The sequence below is a fragment of the Dendropsophus ebraccatus genome, chromosome 2, assembly GCF_027789765.1.
Source record: "Dendropsophus ebraccatus isolate aDenEbr1 chromosome 2, aDenEbr1.pat, whole genome shotgun sequence".
In the NCBI taxonomy this organism is placed as follows: Eukaryota; Metazoa; Chordata; class Amphibia; order Anura; family Hylidae; genus Dendropsophus; species Dendropsophus ebraccatus.
In genome coordinates this window covers 70,304,735-70,329,826 of record NC_091455.1, presented here as the reverse complement: position 1 = coordinate 70,329,826, position 25,092 = coordinate 70,304,735, and the positions used below count along the sequence as shown (strand labels likewise).

Sequence of the window (25,092 nt, the reverse complement as noted above, 5' to 3'; positions counted from 1 at the left end):
TGGTGGAACTGAACACGGGTGGATCACATGAAGGGCGTAGCTTTAAAATGAATCCTCACTGGTTGAAGTTGTTGCCAAATATTGAGAATATTTCACAAGAGATTAAAGTATTATGGGATATAAATTGGGGCACAGCATCCCCTCAAATTGTGTGGGACACTATTAAGGCTTCTATTAGAGGGTTGTATTTGGGTAATATTCACAGGCGAAAAAAGGAATTTATATAGGAGGAGAAGGGGTTAAGAGATAGGATAGAGGGAGTAGAAAAGGAACTAGTAAAATCACCAACTGTAGAAATACAAGAGAAATTATTAGAGTGTCAGGGTGAGTTGGACAGGTATTTAATAAACAAGGCTAAAGAACAGTTAGCCTTTATGGGGGAGAAAAGGTATCGTGGTTCTGGTTTACCTAATAAAGGGCTTATGGCCTTGATAAAAAATCAGGCAGATAAGAAAAGGATTGAGGCCATTAAAACGAAGAAGGGACAAGTAACAAATCAACAATCGAACATTTTGGAGGAGTTTAAAGATTTTTTTGCAAAGCTATACACTTCTGAATATAGTACATATTCAGAGTTGGAGGCTTTTTTTGAAAGCTTGAAGGTACCAAGGATAACGGACGAACAGAGAGAAATGTTTGATGCTCCGATAACATTGGAGGAATTGTCATGGGCTGTGGATAACTCTAAGGAAAGTTCTGCACCAGGGGGTGATGGTATGCCGTTAGGAGTATATAAAGCCCATAGAGAGATTTTATTGCCATCCCTGTTGGAGGTGTTGCAGAGTTCAATGTTGTTGGGGCATCTTCCAGAGTCTATATACCAGGCAGTTATTATTATGTTACATAAAAAAGGGAAAGATGAGCTATTGGTGGAGTCATATAGGCCAATTTCCCTCATAAATGTAGATATTAAGTTGTTTGCCAAAATATTAGCGAAAAGGTTGAGTATAGTGGTTGGGGACATAGTACATGAGGACCAGAATGGGTTCATACCAGGGCGTATGGGGAAATATAACATCAGGAGAGTGTGGGAGAATATTTAGCTGTCTGGGGAGGGGGGATCCCACTCCATCCTGTCATTGGATGCTGCAAAGGCGTTCGACAGGGTGGAGTGGGATTATCTATGGGAAACGTTAAGACAGTTTGGGATTGGCGACACTTTTGCAAAAATGGTTAAGTTAATGTATGTTTGGGCCAGTGCTTGTGTTTCGGTTAATGGGATGAGTTCGACCCCCTTTCTCCTTGGTAGGGGTACACATCAGGGGTGCCCCCTCTCCCCTTTGCTCTTGGCCCTCTGTATTGAGCAATTGGCTATTAAGTTGAGATCTGACCCAAGTATTATAGGTTTTGGGGCGGAGGGCGAAGGGGACAGGGTGTCACTCTATGCGGATGATCTTCTGCTTTTTTGAAAGATCAGGTAGTGGCTGTGCCTCGGGTTAGGGAGGTGATAGGGGAAATGGGTAGGCCATCTGGCTTATCTATTAATCGGGAAAAATCTGTTTTATTGCCGTTAAACAATAGACAGGGCTTGCACTTCCCTCCTTTGAAAACACTTGAAATAGGTGAGAGCTTCAAGTATTTGGGAGTGCAGATTTCTAAGAATGTGGATGAATTTGAGAAGTTAAATATGGATCCGGTAGTGAAAGAACTGGAGCGTAAAGTGGAAGTTTGGCAGAAGTTACACCTAAATCGGGTAGATAGAATTACATTACTTAAGAGTGTTGTCTTTCCAAAGATATTGTTCTTTTTGGGGGTGTCTCCATGCTGGTTAAGTACGAAATATCTTAAGAAAATTAGAGTGATCTTTAATTTTTTGATTTGGGGCCGAAAAAGACCGCGCATGAGAATAGAACTACTGTGTGCCCCTAGGGAAGGGGGTGGATTTGGGTTACCAGATGTGTCTTTATATGTGCTGGCTTCATAATTGTTCTGGTTGGCCAATCCAAATCAGAGTAAATTCTTTGCGCATATTGGTAAGAGATATGACTTGCAATGTATGGATATATTCCAGAAGTTGGAAGTGGGAGTATTAAGTGAAGGGGACTGGAAAAGATGGACCTTGGTGAAGGCAGCTAAGAAATCCTGGGATATCTTAAAGAAGTTATTGAGAATAGAAGGAATGTGTGGGTTTGCTCCATTGTGGGATAACCCAGTGTTGGGGACAGTGGAGGTTGGTGGTATGAATAGAACCCTGTATGTTCAGGGCCTTCAATGCTTAAGTGATGTTCTATACGTAAATAGGAGTATTAAAAACTGGGCCACTATAAGATCCGAGTTTGATATTTCTGACAAAGCCTGGTTGGAATATGTAAAACTGTCAGCGGTGATTAGATCCAGGATAAACTTAGTAACAGGCAAGAGCTTAGTACCAAATTCTTTTATTGAGAAACTTAGGAGTAAAGATATAAAGAAAAAGAAAAAATTGATTTCTATATTTTATAGGTATTTGATAAATTAGAAGGAATATGAATTTAAAAGCCAACAGAAATGGCAAGAAGAAATGGGCAGCTCTTGTCAGTTAAATTGGAAGATTATATATAGAAATATTAAAAAGTTTGCAATTTCAGGAAGTCATCAGATGGTGCAGTATAATATTACGCATCGTTTGTATTATACCCCGGTGTTCCTGGCAAAAATTAAGAGTTGGAGTGAGGATAGATGCCCCAGGTGTGGGGAGCATGGGGCTGATATTATTCATATACTTTGGACATGCGGGAGTTTATATAATTTTTGGTGTGAGGTGTTAAAAAAAATGGAACAGAATGTAGGTCTGGTAAACCCACGTACTCCACAATTGATAGTGTTGGGAGACACTGCAAATTTAAAGTTGACAAATAGGAAAATTAAATCTCTTCTTAGGGGTCTATTTTATGCTAAATTACTAATTGTACGTAATTGGTTATCTTCGAAAGTTCCTAGTATTGCTCAAAGATGTATTTTGATTTATCAATAATTTTTTTTTTTCCTCCTCCTTTTGCCAGTGGATGGGTGGTAGGGGGTGGGGGGAGGTGGGTTATTTTTGGATAGAACAGTTTTGTATATGACAAGTAAATTAGAGTTTTTAACCCCTTAAGGTCAAAGCCAATTTTCGTTTTTGCGCTTTTGCTTTTTCCATTTTATGTTTAAAAGTCCATAGCGCTTGCATTTTTTCACCTAGAGACTTATATGAGTGCTTATTTTTTGCGAAACCAATTGTACTTTGCAACTACAGGCATAATTTTTCCATAAAATATGTTGTGAAACCGGAAAAAAATCATTTGCGCTGTCAAATTGAAAAAAAAACGAATTTGTTTTGATTTCGGGGAGTTTTGCATTTACGCCGTTCACCCTATGGTAAAACTGACTTGTTAGGCATGTTCCTCAAGTCGTTACGATTACAACGATATATAACATGTAAAACTTATATTGTATCTGATGGCCTGTAAAAAATTCAAACCATTGTTAACAAATATATGTCACTTAAAATCGCTCCATTCCCAGGCTTATAGCGCTTTTATCCTTTGGTCTATGGGGCTGTGTGAGGTGTCAGTTTTTGCGCCATGATGTGTTCTTTCTACCGGTATCTTGATTGCGCATATACGACTTTTTGATCGCTTTTTATTACATTTTTTCTGGATTTGATGCATCCAAAAATGCGCAATTTTGCACTTTGGGATTTTTTTGCGCTTACGCCGTTTACCGTGCGAGATCAGGAATGTGATTAATTAATAGTTCGGGCGATTACGTGTGCGGTGATACTAAATATGTTTATTAATTTATTTATTTATTAATTTATATTTATAAAATGGGAAAAGGGGGGTGATTTGGACTTTTATTAGGGGAGGGGATTTTTTATTAATAAAAACACTTTTTTACTTTTTTTTTTTACATACACTAGAAGCCCCCCTGGGGGGCTTGTATATACATAGCACTGATCTCTCATAGAGATCAATGCTGTGTATATACACAGCAAAGAACGATTAGATCGGTCATAGATTACTATGGCCTGCTGCAGGCCACAGCAATCTATTGCCGAGCCGGGATCAGCGTCATTCCGACGCTGAGGCCCGGCACGGGCAGAAGAACGGATCTCCCCCCCGCGATCGCATCGCGGGGGGGAGATCCGTGCCACTAGACACCAGGAATGCACGGAGGAAAGCACTTCAATGCAGCTGTCAGGTTTGACAGCTGCATTGAAGGGCTTAATTAGCCGGCGCGGCAACGGGACCTGCACCGGCTAATAGAGGCACTGCCCGGCTGCAGATTGCAGCCGGGATCGGTGCCGTTCAGAGCGGGGTCCCGGCGGGACCCCGCTCTGAACACCCCCTGCGGCACCATGACGTATCAGATACGTCATGGGTCGCTAAGGGGTTAAGGGAGGGAGGGGAGGGGGAGGGGAAGGGAGAGGAAAAAAAGAGAAAGAAAATGCGATTCCTGGAGTCTTGGGAGCTAGGGTGTGGGGTTCAATTGTGTATTAATTTTGTGATCTGTGGGTCGGTCTGGGGGACCCCCTTCTTGGGGATTTTGTCGGATGTTGGGTACAATTATAGCTTATCGTGATTTAGTGGACGGGTGAGGAACTGTTGAGCTCATTGAGAGGTTTCGAGAGGGTGCAATTGGACTGGTTCGTTTACGTTGGGCCCTACTGGGGAATTGAGACCTTTTCTCTCTTATTTATACATACTTTATTTATTATATTTATATATAGGTTTTGTGTTTTTTTTGTAATTTTTATTTTTTATTTTTTATTTTTTTTAATTTATTTATTGATTTATTTTTTTTATTTGTTTATTTTTTGTACAAGGACGATCAGTGGGGTGTCTTATTAGGTCTGAAGTCTCCTTAGGGGGGGACGGAAGCCAATGGACAATCCTTACTAAGTTATTTACATAAATATGCGAACTCACTGTTTAAAAGGGGTCCAGGGGAGTAGTAATGGCTTAAAGGGTAACTAGACAGATCCTGGGTGCTATGCGAAACCCTGGCCTTATGGACGTGTCCAACAGATGAGACGCGAGGCGGTAACAGCTGGATACTAGCGGTTCATTGTTGTTGAGCTTTGAACTCTCTGTGGAATTTAAGTAACATAAAATGGATTATGGAAATATGGGTTTTGTATTTGTTTTTATTTTCTTTTTTGTTTGTTTGTTTCTGTTCTTTTAAATATTATTTACTGATTAGAGATTGGGTCCTCTTTTCCCGGTAGTTTGGATCTCCGTGTCTCGACTGGTCGGTTGGCCATCTTGGGGTTTACGTGGGTTTGCAGTTCGTCCCCGTTGTATAGCTATAGATTAAGGTTTAACCCTTTAAGGACCGGGCTAACTTTCGTTTTTGCGTTTTCGTTTTTTCCTCCTTATGCTTAAAAGGCCATAGCACTTGCATTTTTACACCTACAGACCCACATGAGCCCTTTTTTTTGCGTCACTAATTGTACTTCGCAATGAAAGGCTGAATTTTTCCATAAAATATGCTGCGAAACCAGAAAAAAATTATATACGCAGTGAAATTGAAAAAAAAAAAACGCAATTATTTTTCTTTGGGGGGGCTTCATTTTTACGCCGTGTGTCCTATGGAAAAACTTACTTGTTATATATGTTCCTAAAGTCGTTACGATTAAAACGATATATAACATGTATAACTTATATTGTATCTGATGGCCTGTAAAAAATTAAAACCATTGTTAACAAATATATGTTCCTTAAAATCGCTCCATTCCCAGGCTTATAGCGCTTTTATCCTTTGGCCTATGGGGCTGAGTGAGGTGTCATTCTTTGCGCCATGATGTTTACTTTCTATCGGTACCTTGATTGCGCATATGCGACTTTTTGTTCACTTTTTATTACAAATTTTCTGGATTTGATGCGACCAAAAATGCGCAATTTTGCACTTTGGGATTTTTTTGCGCTTACGCCATTTACCGTACGAGATCAGTAATAAGATTAATTAATAGTTCGGGTGATTACGCACGCGGCGATGCCAAACATGTTTGTTTATTTATTTCTTTTTATTTGTAAAATGGGAAAAGGGGGGTGATTCAGACTTTTATTAGGGGAGGGGATTTTTTATTAATAAAAACACTTTTTTTTACTTTCCCTTACAGTAATATGAAGCCCCCTGGGGGACTTCTATATACACAGAACTGATCTCCCATTGAGATCAATTCTGTGTATATAATAGAGCAATGATCCATCAGATCATGGCTCTATTATAATGGCCTACTGCAGACCATCTAAATAGATTGCTGAGCCGGGAACAGCGTCGGAGCGACGCTGAGCCCTCGCCGGCTCAGTAAAACGGATCTCCCTGCCGCGATCGCATCGTGGGGGGGAGATCCCCCACTAGACACCAGGGAGAGGGGCCACATTCACTGTTCAAATGCAGTTGTCAGTTGTGTGGCTAATACACACGGTCCCTGGCTGCACATAGGGTATACCCGTCATGCGTTGTTAAGAGGTTAAGGCCTTTTGGATGTCTTGTAGATATGGATGGGGTCTACCCACATTGGCCCACAGTATACTTAAATGTCTTATATGAAGGGATCTGGGTAGACATATTCTGAGGTGTTAAGTACTTATTGACATCACCCCTGCTCTGATACAATATCTCTTTGACTCCTTTGATAGATTTGTTAATTTCTATTGTGGGTTTTCCTTCAAAGAGTTTTGTTTGAAATATGTTTTTTTTTTTTTTTTTAAATAAATAAATAAAATATATATATTATTATGACAAGTTTACAACAATCCAAGTAAAAGCAGGTATACATGTCTAATATCATTAGTCGTGTTAATAAATGACAGCTTGCAATGCCTCTACAATTATAAAAATAAAGGATACTCACTACAAAAAAAAAAAAAAAAAATTCATGATAATCTGGACTTTTTAAAGAAGCCTGAACAATGACCAATTGTAAAAGATTATACTTTTATTTAACATTAATTTAGGACTATGTTCTCCTTAGAACATTAGATAATCCAGTACTTACGGGGTGCTTTTGATCCTAGATTTTTATACTGCTGTATGATGAAATTAAGAAAACAACATTTATTTTAAATCCCAGGTCTAACAGATTGATGAATTATTATGGACTGGATTGTTTAAATGTTGAGTGTATCTGACTTTTAATTGACAATGCAATTTCCCATCTTGAAATTAAACCACTACAATATTTCATCTGAAAATTCTATTGTTGAGTGAACATAGTCACCGATAATTTAAAGTATGACAAAAATATAAATCTTGGGGAAGGATGGACTAGTGCCATACTTGGTTATCCTCAGATACTAGTGAGTTCAGGAAATAAGCTGTGGTTATTTAACATGCATACAGTAGTGTTCTTTTATCATCTCTCTGTCCCTTAGAACTTTTAATGTCCCTATAATATTTCACTAAGATGATTCCTCTTATCTTCCCTTCTTCCTTCTTATAGCATAGTTTTCTGCCTCACATCTCTGTCAGTGGATAGCACCCCTAAGACATTGTACCCCCATTCTAGCCATCCAAAAAATCCGGTAGTTACACCCCTGGGACACCTGATACAATACAAATAATAGTACATTGTGTGCCACTTTGAAAACAATGATGCAATAATTTTTTTTTTTTTTATTTTGTTTGTGAGACTAAAAGGGGCACTCCAGACAAAGGTAAACATCTGGGTGGGGGGAACATAATAAAGAAGTCATACTTATCTGTACCTGTTCCCCTGCAGTCCAGTGCCACCAGTTCTCTTTCAGCATCTGGTCTCCTGAATCTCCCAAGTTACTGTTTTTTTAAGGCCCCACAGGAACTACCCGCTCAGCCAGTCAGTGACTTTAGCGCTATTCAGCCTTATTCACTGATTGGCTAGGTGGGCATTCCTGAGCGGGGCTGTGACGTCACAGGATCGGGAGGTTCAGAAACAAAATGGGGGACCATGAACAGTGAGCAGGGGAACAGGTATGTAGGAATTCTTTATTATGTCCCCCCCAGATTTTTCACCTTTGCCAAGAGTACCCCTTTAATTTTGTACTAATCAGTAAATCTTCCATTCATTTTAATACATGGGTTTTAATAGTGTTTTTTTTTGTACAGATGTTAAGTAATGTGCAGATGTTGAGGTAACTTACTCTTCCAGTAAGTTCCTAATCCTGTCTTTTAAAGGCACCCTAAATGAGTGGCTGCTCAATTATGGTCCAGGTACTACTACTCCTATTCTGCTACAATCATCCTGTTGAATAGTTGCTCAGTATTTTTGATTTGATGGAAGCTTTCTGGTCAGTCTTCCTATCCAGCTCTACTATTAAGACTTGGTTGGCAACTGAATATGGGGGCCATTATTAGGACCCTGGGAACTAACTGTACTATTGTTACAAAGAGGATTGATATAATGTTTTCACAATGATTCCCAAAGTGTCCAGATCAATACTTTAGACTGTATACTTTATATAAAAAGTAAAAAAAAGGATTTACTATTCTTGTAATACTCCGATGGTTTTAGGGCATCTGTTTCTTTCCCTCTTCAAGTATATACTAACATCATGGACTTTCACAATCAATTAAAGGGGACTGTGGGAATAATATAATAGTAATAGACCATAAAGGTCCATTTAAAACCACCAGGGAAAATGTTTTAGTGAAGTACATGTGATGTCCATTTATACAATAGTCCCCAGAGATCAAAATTGAATTTAGCCCTAAATGTGGCAAACCTATATTTATGGATTGTGCACTTAGGAACATATAACATATCTCATCCTTGAGGTAAAATAATTTTATTTTAGGGTGCAGAAATAATTATTGATGCACATTTCATCCATTACATTAGTCTGTGGTTACAGGCTGAAAATATTTTCATCCAGGTAAAAGGGTTTAGCATGGTATTTAGCTGTGTTCTCATATTGTCTCACATTAACCTTAACAGTCTGTCAATGTTCAATTATGTATAAAACTAAATAGCAGTAACATTCTATACAGCTATTTATTAGTTCTGTTAGTCTCTGGGAAGGCTGGACAACAAGCAATGTTCATCTCTCGGTCACCATCTTATATAATGTCTATATCCCATCTTCATACAAAAGCACTAGGATGCATTACTATAAACTCTAGTAAATCTAATTTTCCAATTTTGGAGCTTAAAGATCAAATCTAGTGCAAATGATCAAGAAGTATGCACATTTTCTTTACTTCGATGCTGTCAAGTCTACATTTGTTCTACTGAAGACATTTGGTGTTATGGGATCCCAATGTTTTTGACTTGTTGAAAGTAATTGTGAATGCTGTTGGACCTTTTCATGGTATAGATACATGTAAAATGATCACATGAAGTCTGTCACCTTAGACCACTATGGTCCGCGATCAAAGCCTTCATCACTGTGATTTTTTTTCATGTATCTAGCTGAAGATCACTTTTCCTTTAAGCATCTGTTAAAACTAAATTATTTAAAGCGCTAAAATGAATATTAAAAGATTTCACACTCAGGGACTTTGATTTTTCAGTACTGATTACTGGTTCCTCTGCAACTACCTCATATGAGCATTGTCACTTTGGAGATCCCTTTTAGTTGTTGTAAACGTTTCAAATGTACTGAACCAGCTTAAAATAGATATGGTCCAGGTGTCCAAGAGTTCTTAGAGAACACAGTTCAGTAATGTCTGTACCATTATATGTAATAGTCAAAGATTCTCTGGTGACTGGTATTGTGCCGAGTGACTAACTTAAGGTGAATGTAGTGCCAATCTTCAAAAGGGGCTCAAGGTCTTCCCCAGGTAGACCAGTAAACTTAACATTCATTGCAGGGGCTTACAAGGGAGTATACACAGTAATATGTAGGGTAATAGTATTATAAGTGATAACCAGCATGGTTTTACTATGGGCAGAAGTTGGCAAACCAACCTAATTGGTTTATTTGAAATGGTGAGTAAAAGCCTGAATAAGGGGTGGCTGCGGATATAGTGTACCTGGGTTTTGCATAGATGTCTGATAAATTAGGGTCTATGGGTTTAAAAAGCTTAGTTTGCAACTTGATTAAAAACTTGCATCAAACAATATCCAGAGAGTGGTGGCTAATGATTCCTGGTTATAACTGGTGTACCCCAAGGGTCTGTACTGTTGAACTTGTTTATTAATGATATTGAGAATGAAATTAACAGCAATGGGGGAGATTTATCAAACATGGTGTAAAGTGAAACTGGCTCAGTTGCCCCTAGCAACCAATCAGATTGCCCCTTTCATTCCTCACAGACTCTTTGGAAAATGACAGGTGGAATCTGATTGGTTGCTAGGGGCAACTGAGCTAGTTTCACTTTACACCATGTTTGATAAATCACCCCCAATGTTTCTATCTGTGCAGATGACACTAAGCTGTTTAGTACAGTACAGCCTACGGAAGATGTGCAGATGTTACAGGATGACTTAGACACATTGGGGGAGATTTATGAAAGGGTGTAAATATACACCTGATGTAAATTGCTCACTGCAAGCAATCACAGCTTCTCTTTTATTCTACCAGTGCTGAAAGATGAGCTGTGATTGGTTGCTGTGGGCAGTTTACACCAGGTGTATATTTACACCCTTTCATAAATCTCCCCCATTGAGGTTCAATGTTGATAAATGTAAAGTTATGCACCCTACTACTAATACCCGCATGGTTCATATGTCCTAGGGGGAGTTACACTGGGAGAGTTGCTGGTAGAGAAGGATCTGGGTGTACTCGTAGATAATAGGCTACAGAACGACATGCTTCCCACTCGTCCCGGCGATCATTTGGAATTTGAACACTCAGACCCTGTCATTTAACATGTCTTTGTTTATAGTGACAGGACCACTTTAAAAAGCTTGAATCTGCTAAATATCTAAATAGATTTGAGCAGGTGATCCCTATTCTGAAGGTATTCATGTATGGCAATGAAAGTAATACTTTCTAAAACTATTTTTATGGATTGAGTTATTTTCTAACCACAGAATTATGCAGTGTAGCTTCCAGGCTGTTATTTTTCAACTGTGCATTAGGAAACAGATGGTAGGAGCTAGATTTAAATATTAAAGCAATGTGTGAGAAAAGAAAATGTAAACTCATGTCCTACCTGATTTATATAAGATATATGTGCAATTGACTTGCTAAGAATTCCGCAGTATGATACAGGTTTTTATGAGTTAGGGTCACAAGTCTAAGCTAAAATTCCACAAGGATTTTATCTGCTATTTGTGGATCTGGTTTTTAATTTTTAAAGGATATTGACTGCAAAATCTGTGCAAAATCTGTGCCAAATACATTCTCATACAAACTCCTGTAGTCACATATTGGTTTTTGAAGTATATTTTAAATTGTAAGGCTATGTTCATACATAGTATTCAGGCAGTATTTTGGTCAGTATTTGGAAAATACTGGAAAACAGGCATTTACTGTACCAACAGAGAAAAATTATGATAGAAAGAGTTGCACCATTTCCTGACCGAAATACTATGTGTGAACATCGCCTTAATGTCAGTTTAAAGGGGAACCCTGTTCAATTTCCACACATGCTCTAATATTTTTTTGTTATAGGCTTCTATTTTATGAATTGGGGCCCTTTGTCTGTATCACATGCTGACTTACCCCCTGAAGCTGCTGAAAATCCTCACTGCCTGGTCAACCCTGTTTCTACTCCTCTGTTGTCCACCTTCTCCCTTCTGAGACAAAGGTCATGTGACCTGCTCAAAAAAATAAAAGGAACACTCAAATAACACATCGTAGATCTGAATGAATGGAATATTCTCATTGAACACTTTTGTTCTGTACAAAGTCGAATGCGCTGACAACAAAATCACACACAATTTATTGAACAATGGATTTGGAGTCACACACAAAATTAAAATGGAAAAACACACTACGGGCTTATCCAACTTTGATATGATGTCCTTAAAACAAGACAAAATGAGGCTCGGTATTGTGTGTGGCCTCCATGTGCCTGTATAACCTCCCTACAACGCCTGGGCATGCTCCTGATAAGGTGGCGGATGGTGTCCTGAGGGATCTCCTCCCAGACCTGGACTAAAGCATACGCCAGCTCCTGGACAGTCTGTGGTGCAGCGTGATGTTGGTGGATGGAGCAAGACATGATGTACCCGATGTGCATAATCAGATTCAGGTCTGGGGAACAGGTGGGCCAGTCCATAGCTTCAATACCTTCATCTTGCAGGAACTGCTGACACACTCCAGCCACATGAGGCCAAGCATTGTCCTGCATTAGGAGGAACCCAGGGCCAACCGCACCAGCATGTGGTCTCACAAGGGGTCTGAGGATCTCATCTCCGTACCTAATGACAGTTAGGCAACCTCTGGCGAGCACAGGGAGGGCTGTGCGGCCCTCCAAAGAAATGCCACCCCACGCCATTACTGACTGCCAAACCGGTCATGCTGAAGGATGTTGCAGGCAGTAGATAGCTCTCCACAGCGTCTCCAGACTCTGTCACAGATTCTCAGTGTGGACCTGCTTTCATCTGTGAAGAGCACAGGGCGTCAGTGGTGAATTTGCCAATGCTGATGTTCTCTGGCAAAATGCCAAGCATCCTGCATGGTGTTGGGCTGTGAGCACAACCCCAATCTGTGCAAGTCGTGCCCTCTTACCATCCTCGTGGAGTTAGTTTCTAACCGTTTGTGCAGACACATTTACATTTGTGGCCTGCTGGAATTCATTTTACAGGGCTCTGGCAGTGCTCCTCATGTTCCTCCTAGCACAAAGGCTGAGTTAGCGGTCCTGCTGCTGGGTTGTCGCCTTCCTACGGCCTCCTCCACGTCTCCTGATGTACTGGCCTGTCTCCTGGTAGCGCCTCCAGCCACTTGTGTGGGTTGTAGAGTCCGTCTCATGCTACCATGAGTGTGAAAGCACAATTAACATTCAAAAGTGATTAATGCATCAGTTGGTTTTAAATGACAGTGTATGGGACATGTAGTTTCCCATCTGGTAGCCATGATGTAAAACTGGGATCATTTAACCAAATTTAAAGGGTCTATTCATGATTGTAAAAATCACACTATCCTGTGCATGTAGAAAGCAGGAAATATTTAGGTGACATTTAGAAAAAAGTATTATAGGAGTGTAAATATGGAGTTAATTTGTACAGACATGTTATGAATAAATTAATATGAAAACTTTTTTTTTTTTTTTACAGTACAGTGTAACATCACTGAACCAGTCAACGCATTTCACTTCACATCTGCCCATTAACAATGAAAATCTGACGAAAAGGTATGTGACCAGTTTAGTTTTTATATAATAGTATCTTCTGCAAATTTTTCAGTGTGGGGCTATTTATAGATGGATCATACAGTAGCCATGCTGTATAGATATTAAAAAAAAGCATGAAGAACATACCTTTGCTGCCTGTAACTGTGTTTTTATTTTCATATAAAATGACTTTATTAATGTCATGAATAGTGTCAAGAGTGCGTAGCCTATCATTCCTTGCGCCCTAGCAATAGGCCCCGCCTCCCTGACACTGTTTACAGCCTGAATAAAGGTTTTTTTTTTAAATGAAAATTATGAAAATAAAAAGTCACAGAAAACAAAGGTATTTTCTTAATGTTTGTTTTTCTAACTTTCTAGTAGTACCGCCATCCCGTTAGATGGTCATGGGGTTACAGATTCACTTTAGGTCACACATACTGTATTGATTTTTGTTATATGTTATATTTAATGCTATATTTTGGTCATGTAGCAAATGTTATAATTTATACTACACTGAAATGTATAATTTGTGTGCTGTTTGTTGTTTAAAAAAAATGCCATAATTATACTTATCATAGTTTTTTTTAGATTCCTATTAATTTAGACAATTTATAAGTTGCTTCTTTTTTAAGTCCTATAGAAAAACCTATGGGAAAATGATTGTAAAAACACCATATGGCTATGTTCCCATGACGTTTTTTCCTTTCCTTCTATTATTTTTAAAAATGACGTCAATCATTTCGTGTTTTAGATGCCCATCAATACAATGACGGCTGTTCGTACATTATACTAGTTCAGGTGGACTAACTTCCCTTTGGACGTGTCTTTAATTGAAAAGTCCATTGAATTTAATAGTAAAAACCGTGAAAGGAGGGTGAAAAAAGAAAAACTGTGTGTAAATGATGCGTTGTCATAATCATTATTTTTACGTTTGTTCAAACAACATCTCTTATTTAATACACTGTCTGCATTAGACGTCCGCCATTCCATTAACTTCATTGCATTCTATTGAGGCCAATAAAACTGCAGCAAAAACAGACACCTTTTATCTCTCTTTTTTTTTTTTTTACTTAAAGTAAACATAGCCCATCTTTGTTTTTTATTTTTTTTTATAAAAACACCACAGGCCCCAAAAAACTGAAAAAATAAAAATATGAAAAAGGCCTTAAATTAAAAAAAAGCATTTTATATTTGTATTTTAGCAAAGTGTTTTCAAAAAGAGAGAAAAGAAAAAAAAACCTGCAAATAAACTCTCCTTAATAATTATTAAGAAAGATGCAAGTAATGGAATTGTAAAGCATGCGCGTCTAGGCCATTTTGTGTAATTGGAAGGTATTCATAAATCCAAAGTGCTTTATAAATATACATTAAGTTTTGTGGAGAATTTAATAAAGTTTTCATGAAACCTGACATAAATGCTTCACTCGCACACAATGATCATATATTCCGGCTAACAGCGGGCCTTCAATAGTCTATGCCAAAATGTTTTACCGCACAAAACAAATTTCTAAAAAAAACCATAAGGGCACACAATATATTTAAATAAGCCGGAATTATTAGCTTTCAAATAATTCTTTTCTTTTCAAAGTACTTCCACCTACTCAGCTTCCTTCAATTCTATAATGCAGCTATATTTGGCCATAAGAATTTTTACCTGCTGGTGAGGATACCTCATAGGGTTCACAGACAATACCAGCAGAAAGTTTACTTTGCATTCTAAAGGCTACTATTTACCAGCCAGGGCAATCAAATAGGTGGCATTAATATAGCAGTGGCACACATAGAACATGATGTGCTTATTTTAGTTGAATAGGTTTAGATTGAAAGCATACATTTCAATTGATGCTCCTTTTTTTCCTTTAAAATGTATTACTTTGTACATGGTTACATGGGAAAATAGCTGCAAAAAAGACGAGATCGAGATCCAGTCAGCTGACTACAGGGAATAACTGACCACCAGCACAATATAGAAAGGGAACAGTCAATGGTCTATTGTCTCTTTAATATTGACACCAACATCCTGGCTGCTAATGTAAAGGAGTAGTCTGACCATTAACACTTATCTCATAGACGATGAATAAGTGTCACTGTGTATGCACATCCTCCATTCCATTCTAATAGATACTCAAAAAACAGTTCTTGGGATCACAGAAGATCTCAGCAGACACTCTCATGATCGTATACTTACCCCATGTCCTATGGATAGGGGGATACCTGTTAATAGTCAGGCAATCCCTTTAAACCCATAAAAGGGCAAATCCATTCCTAGGCTTATGTGATATGTTTTGAAATTCCTCCTTTTAGATTTATTGTTAGTTGAAATATTTTATTCCCTATCGTTGTAAGTATCGTCAGACCCCGCTCCATCTTACACTTATCCTCCATCCAGTAGATAGCGGATGTTGTTATAATACAGAATACCCCTTTAACACCAGATTACAACTATAACAGTTATACCACATGGACACAAAGGTATCTAGTTTGATGCATTTATTTTCTTTTTATAAAACTCTTTTTATATAAAAGAACAATCAGATGCAACACAATTTGTACATAATACATCTCTACTTATTGCAACCCTTTAAGAAGCTAGAAACTCTCCTTCTGGAACAGCATTGGGGAGCAGAGATGCCATCAGACCTTCCTAAAGATATGGGCCAAATTTCGGAACTTCCAGTCACACTCATAATCGTACCTTATCCGGATATTTGATCCTGACATTTTCTCAGTTCTAGTGCCAATTCCGGTGCCCTCCCCCCTTCCCCGGTGACTTCTCTTTGTTTAAAAGCACAAAAGTACAGTTAGCATGTACCAGGGCCTCTACGTTATGAGAGATAACCTGTCTGGCCTATCCTGTAGGTGCACTGAACATGTCTTGTTACCTTTGCTATGTCATGAGATGTATTATGTACAAACTGTTTCATGTATTTTCTAATGTCATGTCCCTGTTAAATGATCCTCACCTATGAATCATGTTATATGTGTGTTATATTAATGTGTCCATTTTAGTAATGTAGGTAACCATGGCTGACCCCTACGTGATATTGCTTATAATGTAAGATAGCATGTGCCATTGAGTGCCAAGCTAGGCTTTTGAACCTAGTTTTCTTCTCATGCTTCTGACTAATGACTCCTTCTGCTAGTTGTGCTGCCAGCTTCAGATTTCTAGGAAGTCGGAGCCTGTTCCATACATGCAGCTGGCTTATGGAAAGTAAGACTTCACATTTGTCAATGTTTATAGTTCCCATTTGCTTTAGTGCCCAGCAATATCTATGGATGCCAGCAGCTTGAGAGCAACATGTGTCTTATGAGCCAATGGATGGAAAATATTGCTGAACAGTAGGTTAACGGATATTCTAATAATGTATAATATATATTGTACAGTATATAGTGACAGGATACATCAAGAAGATTAGATTTTACCTAAATAGGCACTGTCACAAAAAAACTTTTGATATGCTATAGAGATATATCAAAAGTTTTGGTTGGTCGCAGTATGAGCGTTCCGGAGAACGAGATGGAAGTCCACGCACAGCGCATTTACTTCTGGCTCCATATAATGTGACCTTGACGGACTATCAATTCAAATCTATGGGGTCCATCTAGGTTGCAGACACAGAGCAGGGAGAAGAGCAGGCAACACTCAGAACCTGACCAATAAAAACTTTTTATACGTCTCTCTGATCACAACAGATTAATAAAATGTAGATACAGATTTTTACAGTGAGTTTATAATTACTAATATGGGCCTATATGTTATAAGCTGCCTGAAGCTCATACTGTGTGATTTTTCACAGCAACCAATCACAGCCCAGGTTTAATTTTACCAGAGCTTGTTAAGATTTAAAACCTGACCTGTGATTGGTTGCTTTGGGAAAACCAGAGAATGGGAGTCTTAGGGTCCATTTACAGATTATCTGCCAAAGATTTGAAGCCAAAGCCAGAAACAGACTATAAACAGGGGACAGGTCATAAAGGAAAGCCTGAGATTCCTCCTCTTTTCAAATCCATTCTTGGCTTTGGCTTAAAATCTTTAGCAGATTATCTGTCAGATAATCTTTCTGAGTAAATGGGCCCTTAGGTAGATTGATAAATCTGAGCCATACCGTATGTTTTTTTTACTTTGGGATTGACCCCCCAATAATGATATGTTTAGATGTAGATTTTAGAGTTCAAAAGTACTGTATGCTGATACAGAAATTCTAAACAGAATGTAAACTTTTGAAAAACGCATAAAAGTTTATCTCCAATACCAATTAGGAAGTTATACAGCGCTGACATGCTATGAACTGAATTTTTGAAGATGTCTTGTAAAATTGTAAATTCCTTCATTGACCTCCTTTTGAGTAAACATCTTACATAAGACTTCAGTGCACTCAGCAGTCATGGAATTTATTCTTAAATTAAGGCAAAATGTGGGACATTTCTACAGTGTTGCTTGTGCTTTGCTGTCTGAACATGGAATTTACAGACCTCTGAGAAATAGTTCCATAGCCAAAACCTGAGGTTACAGAAACCCAACATGTGTAACCTACAACACAAGTCCAAGCTTATTATTAATCTGGAATAAATTGTTACTCTAAATTTTCATGTTCCAGTAAAGAAGGAAAAGCGCTAAAAGTAGATATCAGTGAAGCAGCTGAATATTCATTTTGCGAGCTTTGCAAATTTTCGGTCAAACTCGTTAAGATTTGCAAATTGAATTTCAGTAAAACAGCCAAAACTATACCAGCTACAATACTTGGACTTGGACAATAATTTGTTAAAGCTTGTTATTGTAAAAGTGTCAAAAATCGAAAAATCACAATTAAAAAAAAGTCAATCTGCCAGTCAATCATCCAATTTCCGCCATTTCTCTCCTCTCTGTGCCTATATCACTCTGTTAGTCTCTCCCTGCTCTTCTAACTGCCTGCTGCCATCCTGCTCTCTCCTCCACACACAGCCGTCTGGCCACCTCCGTAAACAAACCACCTTATATAGAGGGGGAGGTGCTGACATCACAGAGAAGCCTGCAGCTGATTGGATGGGCGCTAGGGATTATTCTTAATCCCTTTCTCCTGCCCAGTGATGCTGCAGACAGTATGTGCCACTGCCATTTTGTTTTTCTGCAAATTTCTTTAACGAATCGGCGGGTATTTGCTTGGCAGAACGAAGCGAATTGATATTGGCATTTCCTGGTAGCAGTGGGGACAACCTTATAATGCCAGCCATGACCTAATGTAGAATAGCTGAGGAGGTTTCTTGTCCAGTAGTCATGTTCAGGGACGTACATAATGTAGGGGGCTGTAAGCACATGACTCACATGGCATTGTGTAGTGGTTGTGCCGGATTACTGCAGCTAAGTTCCCTCTTACTTTATTCAAAGTCCAGCTGTAGTAACACTGCAAGACCACCACCCAATGTGCGCAGACAAGGCTGACACCATTTATCATTTACATCCAAATGCTGCAGCACACCTGAACAACTGGTCAGCAGGCAGCCTAGGTCAAAACTCTGACAATCAGTTATTGATGGTCTATCCTTACGCTATCCACCAATTTTCCCTGAAAAACCTGTTTAAAAAGCCCTCCCACTATTATTTTTGCTAGTATAATGCACAACAACTATCCTTGCTGTTTTATCACAGGACTGTTGTATCCATACATTTTATTACTACATCTGGGTCATGTGTCCTCTGATCATCCACCATCTTTACTTTCAGATTGCTAACTGCATCCTCTCCCTTTCAAATCTGCTCTCAACCCATTTTGCATCAATACAGTATCACATGGGCAGCTAGAGCTAGTAGCTAAGAGGACAGTGTAATAATCCTCATCTCTGTACATCTCTAATTAAGCTAAGAAACTATAATTACAGTCAGAAAGGCTACGCTATAATTAAATCTATTATACTGTGTGAGGAAAGCTGCATAAGCCGTGATGCAGCTTAAGAAAGAGCACAGAAACACATACAATTTCCAGGAGTCACCATGAGATCGCATGACCCAACTGAAGGAAGGGATATCAGGAATTTTCTGATAGAAAGGAACAACTAGTTAAGGTAATACTAGCTGAATTATATCTTGGCTGTCTAGTCACATAATAAATAAAAAGTGGGGAAAAAACTGCAGGAGTGCTTCTTTAACCCCTTAGCGACCCATGACGTACCTGGTACGTCATGGTGCCGCGGGGGGTGTCCAGAGCGGGGTCCCACCGGGACCCCGCTCTGAACGGCACCGATCCCGGCTGCAATCTGCAGCCGGGCAGTGCCTCTATTAGCTTGATCTTGCACGGTAAACGGCGTCAGCGCAAAAAAATTCCAAAGTGCAAAATTGCGCATTTTTGGTCGCATCAAATCCAGAAAAATGTAATAAAAAGTGATCAAAAAGTCGTATATGCGCAATCAAGGTACCTATAGAAAGTAAACATCATGGCGCAAAAAATGACACCTGACACAGCCCCAGAGACCAAAGGATAAAAGCACTATAAGCCTGGGAATGGAGCGATTTTAAGGAACATATATTTGTTAACAATGGTTTGAATTTTTGACAAGCCATCAGATAAAAGAAAAGTTATACATGTTATATATCACTGTAATCGTAACAACTTGAGGAATATGCATAACAAGTCAGTTTTACCATAGGGCGAACTGCGTAAATGCAAAACTCCCCGAAATCAAAACAAATTTGTTTTATTTTTCAATTTGACAGCGCAAATGATTTTTTTCCGGTTTCACAGCATATTTTATGGAAAAATTATGCCTGTCATTGCAAAGTACAATTTGTTTTGCAAAAAAAAAGGGCTCAAATAAGTCTCTAGGTGAAAAATGCAAGCGCTATGGACTTTTAAACATAAAATGGAAAAAGCAAAAGCGCAAAAACGAAAATTGGCTTTGACCTTAAGGGGTTAAAGATTAGCCAAAGCTAATTTTAATAAATCTTTCAGTTTTTTTACTGCTTGCCTTTTAAACACCACAGATGTTTAAATGTACCACTTATAGGCTATGTTCACATAACGTTATTTTCTCTCTGTCATTTTGCTGTTTGGCTGCCAGTCAGTGCAAAGACGGCTGTTGGTACATTATTCTAGGTTATGGTGCGTTAACACAGAGAGATTTATCTGACAGATTTTTGACGCCAAAGCCAGGAACTGATTTAAAAAGATGAGAAATCTCAGTCTTTGGTTTATGACCTGTTAGCTGTTAGTAGCCTGTTACCGCCTTTGGCTTCAAAAATCTTTCAGATAAATCTCTTTGTAAACTCACCCTTTTATTGCAAAGTCCATTGAATTTAATAGTAAAAACGGTGAAAGGAGGTGAAATAAAGAGGTATAAACTAAAAAATAACGTCCGCTGTTTGCAAAACACATTCGAAAAGAATTGTCATAATTATTGTCATGATATTTTGATGTCCGCTTCATATTATAGACTGCATGCATTGGACGTCCGTCATTCCATTGACTTTAATGCATTGCATTGAAATCAATTGCATAGCGGCAATAACGGGCATCTTTAAAAATAGAAAAGGCGGCCGTTTTTTCTCTTTTTTTGATGTTGTGTAAACATAGCCATACACATGTATAAGGACTTGATTTTTGTTGGACCGGTTCTATTTTCAATGACACCCTTTATTTTACCATACAATATAACACAAAAGCAAAAAATAAATAAATAAATAAATAAGGGACCATACCCCTTGTAGTAAAACTGACCTATTTACCTGAACTGAACTTTATTCTATCGTCTTGAAAAAGTGAAGCCCTTTTCCCCAATTGCTTTGCATCATTATAATATGATCCCTCTAAAGTTAGGTGACTACAAAACGGCAATTGCGGCATTGAGGTTAGGCAGTCAAAAACCATTTACTTTTTTAAATTATATTACCCTCTTTAGGGACTTGAACAGGTGATTACTTCATCGATTAGATTGTAAACTGTGATATTAATGCATTGCTATATGCTATAATTTTTCTATTCTCCTTTTACATCCTGTTCATGGAAAATTAAAATGTAACAATTCTTACACGGGGTTAAGGTATCTGGCATGCCTGCATAAGCAAGGTGTATTTTTTGTATAATTTATTATTTTGGTGCATGCAGGTTAGTAAGTCCTGACCAGGCCCGCTTCTGCCATGAGACGGAATGAGCCTTCCGCCTCAGGCGGCAGATTTTGCGGTCCGGCAGGGGGCGGCATTATGTCCCCCCTGCTGTCATTTTTGTTAAGTATCACTTAACAAGAATGACAGCGGCCGCTCACCTGTCCCGTCGCCCGCGCTCTCCACATCCCGTCAGGTCCCGCAATGTCACCCTGCAGCTGTCACGGACCTCCAGGCTGTGGTGAGTGCCCTGGAGGTCCGTGACAGCTGCAGGGTGACATCGCGGGACCTGACGGGATGTGGAGACAGAAGAGAGCACGGGCCGGCTGCGGTGTGGGACAGGTGAGTGGATGGCTACGGCGGCGGGGGTGGGGGGTGAGGGGGGGTGCCGGCCATCACTCGGGGCGGCCGCCTGAGGTTTGCCTCAGGCGGCAGAAACCCCAGAATCGGCCCTGGTCCTGACTGGAAAACATACCCCCTATAGTTATACCCCCTCAGGAAAAAAAGAGTCATAACACCCAAACAGTTCAAAAAATTGTTGCCCAAACAGTGTTTTGTACACTATTACTAGTAAACGGTGTGAACCTGGCATGCACCAAACTTCCCTATAGTCTTTAATTACTTTTTTTTTACTCAAAAAATACTCTCATTATGTGAGTTTGGAAATTTTAAAATCATTAATTATGTAGAGTAAATGAGTGATATCAACATTCATCAAATATTATTTGGGTCATATACACCATTGTTAACACTGGTTTTGTTGTTTAACTGTACGTTGTATGACGGTAGATACTAGATAGCCGCAATACCTTATAACACTACACTTAGCAACCCTTGCTGTTACACATACACTCATAAAGTAACCCACTTTAGATGAAGTTCCTCTTTACATGTCTGTTATAGTTGATTGACTATGACATGAGTTTCATTAGACTTGGGTTAGGTTGCAGCAGGACAAATTACTTGAATCTCTTGAAATAATAAAATCTGACATAACAAGGACATTTTGCTATTCATCTACAATCATTTTGGTTTCAATGATTTAGAAACACATATAAGCACAGGGAAGCACATAATAGTGCCAAACAGTGGCACAGGCCGGATTTGTATTCTAGTTATTCAATTGTAAAAGCTTATGTGTAGCTCCACTTGTCTGACACATTTATATATTTACTGATAAACCACAAATAATTTTTATTAACAAAATCAAAAGTTCACAATAATTAAAATGACACAAGGTGAGGTAAAATTATGCACGGTATGATAAGGCGGTATGATCACCACAATATAAATAGTCTATAACAAATGCATATCTACCATGTATGAGTGGGGCTGAACCAAAATTGTAATTGAATAGTACCAGTGATATAACCCGACCCTGGCTCTGCTGCCAAAAAAAAACACTGATGATGTAAATATTGCTAAAAAGATACTACTGCACCACCCCTAATAAGGCCTGATATAAGGTGCTGTTAGTAAGCAATAGGGAGCCATTCCAAGTGGTGTCCGAGATCTCCCACCCAACACATAGTGACCATACCTGATGTAAGCTGTGTGCTACACCGCCTCCAATGCACGTTTCGCGATTTGCTTGCTCACGGAGGTGACTATGTTTTTTAGGAAACATTGTATACTAGCCTGAGGCGGGCTAGCAGGGTTGTTGTAGGAGAATACACATTTATATATTTGCCAACTATTGTATTTGTATTTATTTAAATGTAAAAAAAATAAATAATTGGACTTATATACAGTATAGTAAGTATTGCATCTGTACAGGAAAAAATCTCATATTTCGGCTTGTTTTCATGGGTAATTTCTTATATAAAACCTTGAATAACACTTTCACAAAGAAAGTAATAAAAAAGATTATTAAATGACATATTAAAGGAGAAGTTAAAAAACAATTACTACTTACCTCTTCCTGTGCCCCGAAGTGCCTCATCACAGGCTCCTGGACCCCTGCAGGAAGGAATTTTTCCCAGCGTTCAGATGTCATCAAGACTCTGGGGAAATTCCCCAACCCAACTGATGAATTGCCCTATCAGCCAATCAGTGACTGCAGTGGTGTCCCGCCCCAGTCACTGACTGAGTCACTGAGTGGGCAGTCCTTCAACTGGGTCATGACATTCCAGCTGAAGGAGAGCCCGGAGCCCGCCAGGAGTCCCAGAGTGGCAAGCCAGCACTGCAGAGGTACAGGGAGAGGTAAGTGATTGTTTAATATGTTCCCCCGTGCCCCTGCCAGCTGACAAATTTCAGGAATTGACAGACTAAAATACATGGTGGCATTCACTAAGAAGTATTCAACGTGTGAATAATTTTTAAATGCGCGTATTCTTATATTTGTCTGGTTGGCCTTATTTATCATGTGTGCAAAAACGTAAAATTTGCATCCTCAGATGCAGGCCTAGCACAAAATAATTTTCAAGAGAGGCAGATGAGAGTTAATTTACTTGAATAACCAGTGGAATTATTATAATGTACACCTATGAGAGAACACGGCTCTTATTACAATAAACTAATAGGAAAATAGGATTACACTCAGCAGATACAAACCATACAGCCCTATTTTGATTTCCCCATTAAGTAGTTAGCTTAACCATCCAGCTACATTCTTTATGTTTCTGAGGACCCATTAGTTCCACAAATAGATGATTTACTATTATATTTACTATTATATTGTTAAGGTGTTATACCAAGCAGAGGAATTTCTTCTTCTGTTTTAACTTTTATTTTGTTGTTGGCAGCAGTTTTAGTTTTTCTAATAGATCCATGTTGTTTTTGCTTTTTTTTAAGGTAATTCCTCTAAATAATGGATCATTTTGCTGTTTGTTAGGGCTGGTCAGATTAACCCTTTAAGGACCGGGGCAATTTTGATTTTTGCGATTTTGTTTTTTCCTCCTTGTGCATAAAAGGCCATAGCAGTTGCATTTTTTCACCTAGAAACCCACATAAGCCCTTATTTTTTGCACCACTAATTGTACTTTGCAATGAGAGGCTGAATTTCTGCATAAAGTACACTGCAAAAGCAGGAAAAAATTCAATGTGTGGTGAAATTGAAAAAAAACCCACATTTTGTGTTTTTAGTGGATATGTGTTTTTACACCGTTCGCCCTGGGGTAAAACTGACTTGTTATATATGTTCCACAAGTCGTTACGATTAAAACGATATGTAACATGTATAACTTTTCTTGTATCTGATGGCCTGTAAAAAATTAAAACCATTGTTTACAAATATATGTTCCTTGAAATCGCTCCATTCCCAGGCTTATAACGCTTTTATCCTTTGGTCTATGGGGCTGTGTGAGGTGTCATTTTTTGCGCCATGACATGTTCTTTCTATCGGTACCTTGATTGCGCATATACAACTTTTTGATCGCTTTTTATTAACATTTTTCTGGATTTGATGCGACCAAAAATGCGCAATTTTGCACTTTGGGATTTTTTAGCGCTTACGCAGTTTACCGTACGAGATCAGGAATGTGATTAATTATTAGATCGGGCGATTAAGCACGCGGCGATAGCACACATGTTTGTTTATTTATTTACTTTTATTAATAACCTGGGAAAAGGGGGGTGATTCAGACTTTTATTAGGGGAGGGGGCTTTTTATTAATCATGACACTTTTTTTTTTACTTTTACACTTATACTAGAAGCCCCCCTAGGGGACTTCTAGTATAAGTGCTTTGATCTCTCATAGAGATCTCTGCAGCATAGATATGCTGCAGAGATCCATGAGATAGGCACTCGTTTACTTCCGGCTGCTGCAGCCGGAAGTAAACGAGTGCCGAGCCGGGGACGGCGCCATCTTGGAGCGGTCCCTGGCCGGCTTCAGAAACGGAGATCGCTCCTCCGGGACAAC

The 25,092-nt window shown here is 38.9% G+C and overlaps 1 long non-coding RNA gene across 2 annotated transcripts in view; it reads left to right on the top strand.

The window, feature by feature from the left end:
• The window catches only part of LOC138783261 (uncharacterized), an 86,186-nt gene that overhangs the window by 19,407 nt on the left and 41,687 nt on the right, over positions 1-25,092 (top strand). For both annotated transcript variants that reach the window (XR_011361654.1, XR_011361653.1), the window contains exon 2: positions 13,106-13,182. This is a non-coding gene — a long non-coding RNA (uncharacterized lncRNA). The remainder of the gene's footprint in view (positions 1-13,105; positions 13,183-25,092) is intronic.